At 45.4% G+C, this 8,990-nt stretch overlaps 1 long non-coding RNA gene across 1 annotated transcript; it reads right to left on the bottom strand.

Moving 5' to 3' along the window:
• Positions 1 to 3,766: 3,766 nt before the first annotated feature.
• Positions 3,767 to 8,989, bottom strand: LOC133244419 (uncharacterized). The gene is made up of 2 exons (XR_009735398.1): positions 6,449 to 8,989; positions 3,767 to 4,011 (listed from the first exon to the last, which is right to left on the bottom strand). It is a non-coding gene; the product is annotated as an uncharacterized LOC133244419 (long non-coding RNA).
• Between the last annotated feature and the right edge of the window lies 1 nt (position 8,990).

The raw sequence follows: 8,990 nt of genomic DNA, 5'->3' as shown, positions 1-8,990 counted from the left end.
GAGTGTTTATGCAACAGGTGGTATAGGAATTGCTGCATATTCCTTATCTCATTTAAACTTTACAAGTACTCTTATAAGGTAAATGCTTTAAAATTTTTTTTTAATTGGAGGATAATTGCTTTGCAATGTGTTGGTTTCTGCTGTACAACAAAGAGAGCCAGTGTTATATCTCTCCACTCCCTCTTGAGCATCCCTCCCCTCTCCCATCCCACCCCTCTAGGTCCTCAGAACACCAGGCTGGGCTGCCTGTGTTATACAGAAGCTTCCCATTACACATGATAGTGTATATATGCCAATGCTACTTTCTCAGTTCATTAAAGGTAAACATTATCTTTATTCTCATGTTACAGATAAGGAAACTGAGGATCAGAGGGGTTATGACACTACGCTAAGCTGGATACATGGTGATATGGAGAGAGGCAGAAGGGACCTGGGTTAGGGGCTCTGTTGAGGCTTAGATGAAGTTCTTGATAGTAAAACAACAACAGCAGCAACAAAAGCCCAGTAGAGGGTCAAGAGAGTCAGTTTTGGGAAGGCAGAAAAGTCCCCCTGCTCTGGGTTGGTGGGTAGATGTGGTCCGAGGAAGCAGTTACCGATGCAGTACCAAGAAGACTCCCTACTTCTGTCCCAACATAGTGCCTCAAAATATCTCCTGAGGATCAAGAAGAGTCCTCTCTCTTCATTACCCTTTTCCTAAAGCACAGTTCTCTGGACAGGACAGTGCAGTGATCCAGGAGTCTCAGGGGCCAATGACCTCCTGAGTGGACACAAGTGCACAACCCGTAAGACAAGGGCACTGACCTCCAGAGGGTCAGTCGCCTGGGCCTGCCCTAGCAAAGACGCAGGCTGACTCAGCTTCCTCAAACCATTTCCACAGGAATGCTCCCCGCTCCCTGGGTCATTCATCCCTACCCTGGTGAGAAGCCTTGAGCTTAATCATCCAAAGCCCTGAACTTTAGACTTCCTTAGAGCAGAACACAGGGCTTCCCCAGTAGCTCGGTAGTAAAGAATCCCCTGGCCAATGCAGAAGACCCAAGTTTGATCCCTGGGTCGAGGAGACCCCCTGGAGAAGGAAGTGGCTACGCACCCCAATATTCTTGCCTAGAAAATCCCATGGACAGAGGAGCCTGGCGTGCTGTAATCCATGGGGTGGCAAAGGGTCAAACACGACTGAAGCAACTGAGCAACAAAAACAACAGAGCAGAACACAGGATGCTGAGGATGTTCTCTGAAACTTCTTTGGGACAGAACTGTGGGGCAGAGGTCAGGGAGGCAGGAGAGGAGGTCTGAAGAGCAGGAAGGAAGGCCGCTGAGCAGGGGCTGGGAGGCCCAGGGAGATCGGCTAATCCTCAGGATGGATGGTGACGCAAGGAAGAAGGGCAGGTGGTGGGGGAGAGGGAAGGCTTTAGCTCTCAAGTGGGAGTCCCTAAGTGACTATCTTTATACAGTGGGATCCATGGATTAGTTAAGGCCGGTCTGTCCATAGATACGGTGTGGCTAGAAGATGAGGTGGGCCAGCCAATCAGATTCTTCTCTTGCTAATTTAGGACTGCTACCTGTGGAACCTTGATTTTTAGAATCAAGAAGAATGAAGTCTTTATTTATTTATTTTTGTTTAATTAATCATAGGGTAACATAAGACATCTATTACTTCAGTTCTGGCTTTCTCAGTGTAACGGTCATTTTTGAAAAATACAAACTGATTATAAATTTTATCAGTTTTTCCCTAGGGCTCTTAAATCATTTGATATTCAAAGGCCAGTCTTTCTCTTTTACAGTACTTCTTATTGAGATAAAATTCACATAATATTCACTACCTCAGTCATTTTAAAGTAGTTCAGTGCATTGTAGTATATATTTATCATGTTGTGCACCCATCACCATTAATCTAACTGCAGCATATTTTTATCCCCCAAAGAAACCTCATGCTTCTCAATTATTCTTTCCTCTCACCCTTTGGCAACCATTTGTCTACTTTCTCTCTATGAATTTGCCAGTTCTTGACGTTTCATCCAAATAAAATCATGCAATGTGTGGCTGTCTGTATTTGAATTCTTTCATCTAACATAATGTTTTCACGCTTTATCCATATTGTAGCATGTATCAGTGCTCATTCCTTTTAATGGCTGAATAATATTCCACTGTTGGGGAAGGCGATGGCGCCCCACTCTAGTACTCTTGCCTGGAGAATCCCATGGATGGAGGAGCCTGGTAGGCTGAAGTCCATGGGGTAGCTAAGAGTCGGACACGACTGAGCGACTTCACTTTCACTTTCCACTTTCATGCATTTGAGAAGGAAATGGCAACCCACTCCAGTGTTCTTGCCTGGAGAATCCCAGGGACGGGGGAGCCTGGTGGGCTGCCGTCTTTGGGGTCGCACAGAGTCAGACATGACTGAAGCGACTTAACAGCAGTAGCAATATTCCATTGTATGGATATATACCAGATTTTAAAAATCAGGTAATGGCATTTATTCATCAGCTAATGGACATTTGGTTTGCTTCCATATTTGGCTATTATGAAAATTGCTACTTTGCTAAACTCATTTATTAGCTCTAATGAATGTGTGTGTATGTGTATGTGTTCTTCAGGGATTTCCATATACAATATTGTGTCATCTGCAAATGGAGATAGTTTTACTTCTTTCTTTCCGACGCAGATGCTCTTCTTTCTTTTTCTCGACTAATAGCTCTATAGAACTTCCAGTACAGGGTTAAACAGAAGTGGCAAAAGCAGGTGTGCTTGTCTTCTTCCTAATCTGACAGAGAACGTTTTCAATCTTTCACTATTATGATGCTGTGCTTAGTCGCTCAGTCGTGTCCAACTCTTTTCGACCCCATGGAATGTAGCCCACCAGGCTCCTCTGTCCATGGGGATTCTCCAGGCATGAATACTGGAATGGGATTATGACCCTAGCTGTGGGTTTTTCAAAAAAGTCCTTCCTCAGATTGACGAAGTTCCCTTCTATTCCTAATCTGTCAAGGAATCATGGAAGGATTTTGCCAAATGCTTTTTCTTTTTAAAATTAGTATATTTTTATTGAAGTACAGTTATTTATAATATTGTGCTAGTTGTAAGTGCTGTTTAGTTGCTAAGTGGTGTCCAATTCTTTTGCAACCCCATTGGACTATATAGCCTGCCAGGCTCCTCTATGCATGGGATTTCCCAGGCAAAAATACTGGAGTGGGTTGCCATTTCCTTCTCCAGGGGATCTTCCCAACCCAGGGATTGAACACGTCTCCTGTATTGGCAGGTGGATCCTTTACCACTGAGCCACCTGGGAAGCCTGTTGTAGTGTATACAGAAGTGGAAATACAATGTCCTACCCATTAAACCTATATAATGTTAAAACCGATGTTACCACAATAAAATGAATTTTTTTAATTAAAAATTTAAAAATTGTATTCTAATATAACTTCAATCAACATCATAAAATGCTACTTCTTTTGCAAGATTTTAAATGTCACTTTGCAATAAGTTATCATTGTACTTGAACTTGGCATTGTTTCGCATTACAGTTGAGATGGAAAAGGAAGATGCTAGTATTAAATGAAAGGTGATGTTTGAGTGGGGCCTCATTTCTCATTCATTAGTGAATATTTTTGTGTTCTGATGTTTTCATTTACTACACAGCTTATAAGTTTAGAGAGTCAAATGATGACAACTAAGAATGCAAAAAGACTCCTGGATCTTAAAACTACAAACATCAAAATACATGGTGCTGAATTCAGTAAATCAATGAAACAAAAAGTCCACAAACAAACTCTAGAGATTAGACACAGGTTGTTTATTAGGGAATGATTTGGGGACCAACACCTGTGAAAGAAGAGGGAAAGAAGGAAGGGAAGGAAGCAAGGCTGAGCAGGGGGAGATGTTGATCTGAGGTAAGGGCCTCAGCCTCCTCCAAGGTCACATGGGGGCTAGGATGGCTTCTCAGAATTGTCTTCCGTTGGAAAAGCATCTGGACCTTTCTATCCTCATGTTGGACCACTCCTTGGATGCAAGCTGTCCCTGAAAAGAGGCGGGACCCTGGGTGAGGCAATTTTCTTTAGGGGAGGCAGTCTCCGAAGCTGAGGCAGTTTTCTAGCTGCTGGAGGGGTAAGCTCTTCATTCCTGAGAGGGTTCTGGGAGGCACATCACAGAGTCACCTGCACATCTTAGTATGTATGAAGAACTTAACTATGTCATAAGAGGGAAAGGAACATTTATTCCATAAATGATGCTGGAATAATTGATTATAATGATGTGGGGAAAAAACACGATTAGACCTTCACCTAGTATCTTACCCGGACATTAATTTCAGATGGGCTTAAGAGTTAAATGAAAAAGAAAACAAGAAATATAAATATCAGATAGAAGAAGGGAAAATAAGGTAAGATGATGCTAAGGAAATTATCCATAGATCTGATTACATAAAAACAACAAAAACTTTACACTAAATATTGCATGCAAAATTAAAAGACAAACAATAAATTGGGAACATATTTGTAATAAACAGCTAGAATTTTTAAGATAAAAGAGCTCCTGCAAATCTGAAAGAAAAACCCAACACTTCCATCCAAATCACAGTGAGATATCATTTTATACCAATTAGGATATTATAAAAGACAAACAAATATAGAAGAAAACAAAAAGTGTTACACGGATGTGAAGAAATTGGAGTCCTTGTCCATTGTTAGCAGGAATGTAAAATAATGTAGCTGTAATAGAAAATACTACTGCAGTTCCTATGACCTGGAAATTCCACTTCTGGATATAGACCCAAAAGACTGAAAAGCAGGAACTTGAATAAACATTTGTGCACTCATGTTCATAGCAACATTATTCACAGTGGCCAGAAGGTGGAAACAGTCTAAATGTCTATCAACAGATGAATGAATAAACAAAATGTGGCATATGCATACAATTAAATATTGTTCAGTCTTAAAAAAGCAAAAAAATTCCAATACATGTTACAACAGACCAACTTCCAGGACTGCTTAAAGCTCAAGGATGAATCTTGAGGACCTTATGCTAAGTGGAATAAGGAAGATTCAAAAGGACAGATGTATGATTCCACTTTTGTGAGAAATAGTCAAATTCATAGAGACAGAAAGTAAAACAGTGTTTACCATGAACTAGGGGGAGGTGGAGTGAGGAGTTATTGTTTAATGGTATAGAGTTTCCTCTTGGGATGATGAAAAAGTTCTGGAGTGGATAGTACTGATGGTTCATACATAACATAAACTTTATGTTATATATATTTACCACAATAAAAAAACAGAGAAAAATACTTCCACATTTGAAATGTGAACAAGAAAAAGATGTACAAAGGCAATTCACAAAACTACAATAAAATGACCTATGGATGTATAAAATATTTAATTTCATAAGTAATTTAAGGAGATATAAAAGATCAAGTTATCATTTGTCATCTATAAGATTGGAGAAACAATTTTACTTTAATATCTAACTATAGTGTAGCTATTATGATATCGGTATGCTCATAATAGAGTATAAATGTGTACAAACTCTCTAGAAAGCATTTGTAAATTATGCAAAATATGTTTTAAATATTCACATTAATTGGCCCCAAGTCCAATGTTTCTACAGAAACAGCTGGAGATGCTGGCGTCTGGATAACCGCAGAGGGCACCAGTAGAGCAAAGAACACAATGAAGTGTGGGAGCAAGCCCTAAGAATATATGTGGCAGAGAATTCCAGGGCAAGAGAAGAGCTAGTGTGAAGAACCCAGGACTGGAACATACCAGGTGTGTTTGAGGAACAGCAGAGAGTGCTGCGTGCCTGGCTGGTGTGGAGTGAGTAAGGGGCCGAGTGTTGGGAAATGAGGTCAGAGTCAGTGGGGAAAGATCAGAAAGGGCCTTGAAAGCCATGGCAAGAACTTTGGACTTTACTCTGAGGGGGCTGGGAACAATTGGAGGGTTCTAAGCAGAGGCCGTGGTCTAAGTTTTAAAAAGACAGTTACTTCTTCTCAGTGGCCTCCTCAGTTGGTGGGTGGTAGCCTCAGTTCTGAGGCTAATCTGAGGCACCCAAGCCGCAGGCCTGTGTGCTAGCTGCAAGAGAGGTTTCGAATGTGGGTGTCTGGCATTTTCAGGTCCAGCTGGGCTGGAGAAAGTCTTTGCCTTCATCAAGACTTATAGCTCAGGGAATCCTCCAAACACAGGGAGGTTCTGATGCTCAGTGGCTAAAGCAAATGGCAAGTATCAGTTGTATGTAACAGAAAACCCAGTCATTTTCTCCCATAATAAGCAGCTCAGAGGGAGGTAGTTCAAGGCTTGGGGCAGTGACTCAGTGTCATCACTGTCACTCTGTCTGTGCCCCGTGTTGACTTATTGCCTAATGGGTTGAGGTGGACCCAGCCAGCACATCTAGGTTCAAAACTGCCCCGTGTCTTTTCCCCCTTTAATCAGGAAAGCAAAAGCCTTTCCAGAAACCCTGCAACATCTACTCTGTCTCATTGACCAGAACTGTGTCATGAAGCCAACCCTGGAAACAAGGGAAGATTTAGCTGCCTCCTCTCCCAAAGTGCGATTTTGTAATAACAAAAAAGGAACAGATGGAGATAGAACGATGAACACTGTTTCCTCTGATGAGCACTGATCCTGAAAGGGTGAGCAGCATCACCCATCTTCTCCCCACGTTTCTCTAATCGCACGTGGTCTTGAAGCCAATCTGGCAGGGAGAGGACCCCTCAGTCCGCAGCACAAGCAGGTATGTGGTTTGTTGTCAGGCTGCAGACAGTTGTGCTGGAGAGCCGCTAGCCCCATTCTCCTCAGCCTCTGTGATGTCACACTGGGACTCCTTTCCTTCTACACTGGGCTGTGGCTTCCAAGGCTGCTGTGGCCATGGGGCTCCCGGACCCAGCAGTGGGAAGGGAGCCTGGTGACTCTCGTCTCCTCTGGGGACACGGGAGGTCCAGCCATGCCGCTCTTGAAGGATGCCATGCCGCTCATGAAGGAGCCCCACCCCCCACCTCAGGTCCCGCTCCCCTGGGTCCTCCCAAGCCTATTTGCCGCCTTCAACGTGGTGCTGCTGGTCATTTTCAGTGGCCTCTTCTTCGCATTTCCGTAAGTCTCCCACACAAGCTATCAGGTTTCTTACAGAGCAACAGAAAGGAAAGCAGATGATGATAGTACGGAGGCAGGGGGAGTGCAGAAGAGGGGTCAGGAGGGCCGGATGTTCTAGGCAAAGGGAACTGAATGCTATTAGAGGTATAGAGGGCTTGGTGCATTTGGGAGCTGCAGGTGGTTGGTAATACAGGGTGACTGGTGGAGTCTCTATGGATCTGTCACAAGCCTGGATATTTAGAGCAGGGTTTATGGTCTGTGGGTGCTGACTAGATGAACTGGAGCTTCAGGGCTGAGTCCTGCTCTTGTTTCAGTTGCAGGTGGCTGGCCCAGAATGGGGAATGGGCCTTTCCCGTCATCACAGGCCTCCTCTTTATCCTCACCTTCTTCAGTCTCATTTCACTCAACTTCTCAGACCCGGGCATCTTGCATCAAGGTGAGATATTGGCCCCCTGGGGCGCCTGCCTGCAGGGGTGATCCCTAAAGTGCTCCTCCCATCTCCCCCCACCACCACTGGGGCCTCAGGGCTCCTTCACCTTACGTCCTCATTTGTTCAGGCCCCGCATCTGCCATTTCATTTCTTGAACCATGGAGGTGTGAAAAAAACAGAATCTTGGAGGTTTTCCAGTTTCCTTGGAGGGTGGGGCCAGGGCAGAAGTTTCCTGGGAGAGAAGCCAGCTCTTCACAACCGCTGAGTTTTCTCTTCCTCCTCCCTACCACACAAATTCCGTAAAGCATCGGTCACAGTACCGAAGGCCTGAGTTCACAAAGAACTCCTCGGGCTGGAAACCCACTTTCCCTGTGACTGCCAGCCTCTCTAAGCTTGGCCAGCTTGCTCAGTGGGGACTAAGGATTCCCCTGCCACCTGGTCTCCATGCTTCCTGAGCCCAGGGATGCCGTGGGGCTGCCCGCCTCCACCCTTTTGCTGCAGCAGACTGATGGAAGGGCCTCCAGCTGCTGCTCAATCCTTTTCCCATGCCAGGATCCGATGAACAGGGCCCCCTGATGGTACATGTGGTATGGGTGAACCACAGGGCCTTCCGCCTGCAGTGGTGCCAAAAGTGCTGCTTCCACCGCCCGCCCCGGACCTACCACTGTCCCTGGTGCAACATCTGCGTGGAGGTAAGTGCCCCTCTCCTGCCCACCTACTCTCCCGGCACCTGTCTGGGACCAGGAGGCCTACTCACATGGGGGCCGGTGGTGGGTGTGAAACTACTTCTGGGACTGCTAAAGACCAAAGGTGGCAGTAATTCCTAGCCACTCTTGATCACTCAGGCAGGTCACTGCCTCTGTGCCTGTACCTTTTCCGGGAGGCTGGCCCCTTCCTTCACTGGTTCTGACACTGTAGAGGGGCATCCACATCTATGCTGGGCCTGGTCAGACACTGCTGTTCTTCCCAGGGCTCAATGACACTGGATGTCCAAATGCCCTTGGCAAGCTGCAGGACCAGCCAGGGGAACATCCTGCCTCTTCTGAATGTCTAGGCCAAAGGGTCTCCTGGTCTCCTGGGTTCTGAGTGCACAGTCTGCAACAGTTCAGCAATGTGCTGTCTTAACTGGTCCTTACAACCCTGGGAGACTGTCTGGGCAAGGGTGTTATTATTAGGCTCACCCAGTGGATGAGAAAACAGATGCTGAGAGATATTCTACGTCCTGTCTGAAGTTACACCAGGATTTATCCCAGAGAAGACCAGGCAGGTCCTGTCTCCAAAGCCTCTTGACATGACGTGCAGCTCTGTGAGCCCTGCGGTGCTCTAACTGGGGGAATGCCAGCAGGGTTAAGGACTTTGAGGCTCAGATTCTCCCTAGGAATGGGAGCCAATTCGTGAGGTCAAGGGCAGGTGGTTTAGAGGGAGCGCATAAGATTTGGGGGCGATGGAGCCTGGATCAAGGCCTGAGCCTTCTCCCTCTTGCCTAGGACTTT

Source organism: Bos javanicus, chromosome 1 (assembly GCF_032452875.1).
Source record: "Bos javanicus breed banteng chromosome 1, ARS-OSU_banteng_1.0, whole genome shotgun sequence".
NCBI lineage: Eukaryota > Metazoa > Chordata > Mammalia > Artiodactyla > Bovidae > Bos > Bos javanicus.
The sequence above is the reverse complement of the archived record's forward strand: the minus strand, read 5'-3'. Positions and strand labels throughout refer to the sequence as shown.